The sequence below is a fragment of the Branchiostoma belcheri genome, unplaced genomic scaffold, assembly GCF_001625305.1.
Source record: "Branchiostoma belcheri isolate BF01 breed outbred unplaced genomic scaffold, Haploidv18h27 scaffold205, whole genome shotgun sequence".
NCBI classification, from domain to species: Eukaryota; Metazoa; Chordata; class Leptocardii; order Amphioxiformes; family Branchiostomatidae; genus Branchiostoma; species Branchiostoma belcheri.
The window spans coordinates 190,491-191,771 of record NW_017803547.1 but is presented as its reverse complement, the minus strand read 5'-3'; the positions used below and the strand labels follow the sequence as shown (position 1 = coordinate 191,771).

General features: G+C 36.6%; 1 protein-coding gene across 1 annotated transcript in view; it reads left to right on the top strand.

The window, feature by feature from the left end:
* Nucleotides 1-1,281, top strand: part of LOC109469499 (importin-13-like) — a 37,563-nt gene that overhangs the window by 18,631 nt on the left and 17,651 nt on the right. The gene's annotated exons all lie outside the window — the stretch shown is intronic.

The window sequence follows — 1,281 nt, the reverse complement described above, 5'->3', positions numbered from 1 at the left end:
GTATATTATTTTGTACTTCCTTATGTTATTTGATGTGTTACATACCTGTAACAAATGTTGCGATTGTAGCCGTGACGTCTGTACCCCTGCAATTCTGTCGCAAAATAATCTAGTATTTTTTTGTATTTATAAACCCGTCCTTAGGAAGTTGTTAATTGTGGTTTTAAATGGGGTCACCACTATATGTGAAGAAGAATTACATGTATGACCTACGATTTGGCAATGTATTACAGTTTACGATAATGTCGACAGTAATTTTCCCCATAGTCATAGTGCCATCGTGAAGCAGTTCTTGTGATCTTCGGAAATTGTCCATAGAAAATTCTTTACGTCTTTGTAGAGAAAGTACAATTTGGTTGTGATTTGTGAAATATTCTATTACATTGAAGAATTCTTAACTACATGTTTTATGTTCGCTAGAAAGTCGATACTATCAGTGGTCTTAGAAAAAATTATATAAAGCCATATCTTTATCCAGAAATTGTACCCGAGGTTGACTAGGCTTGCCTGTCCCTGACCATCGATTCCTGTAGTAGTAGGAGTATATTTTGACCTACACAGGCTACGTGTGTACTTTCACTTTCTTTCTTACAAAAGTGTCAAATGCCTGTTTCATAACAACTTAACATCATTCAACTTAAAACATTTTGTGTACCCTCCCAAATGTTTGTCTGATACTCGCTGCTTTTGTTAGGTTAGAGATTTCACCTATTCATGAGCTTGAATAGTGTCCGAATTCGTAGGTCATGCTAGTTCTGACACACGTTCCACCTACAGCAAAGCAATTCTAACCACGGCGTTCCAACAGATAGATACATATTTGGCTTTCTAAGGGTTGTTCTACAGGCCCCAGCCATACTAGACATAAACCTCTTTTGACATACTAGCTACATGTATAAATCTTTCCAGTTGACCTTTCTAGTTATTGTCATCATGTAGGCAAACAAAACCAACCCCGTAAACACCCTGGCATGCACTAATTGATTTGAGCGGGCGGGCAGTACTCAACTCACCGTACGGATACCAGGCAGTCTACGATGGTCTAACTGCCAGGCTATACTGAAATGAAATACTCTTAAACTTTTTATTACAATTATAATATGGTTCTATTTCACGATTTGAAAATCTTGACGGTATATGACATAAATAAGTTTCAAACAGCCATTTTTGTCCATAAGGTGATACATAACAACTCACAATTACCAGTACAATACGAGAACTTATTCAAACTTAATTCAGATATACGTTTCATTTATGCCCTTTTCTCTTTTATACCCACAG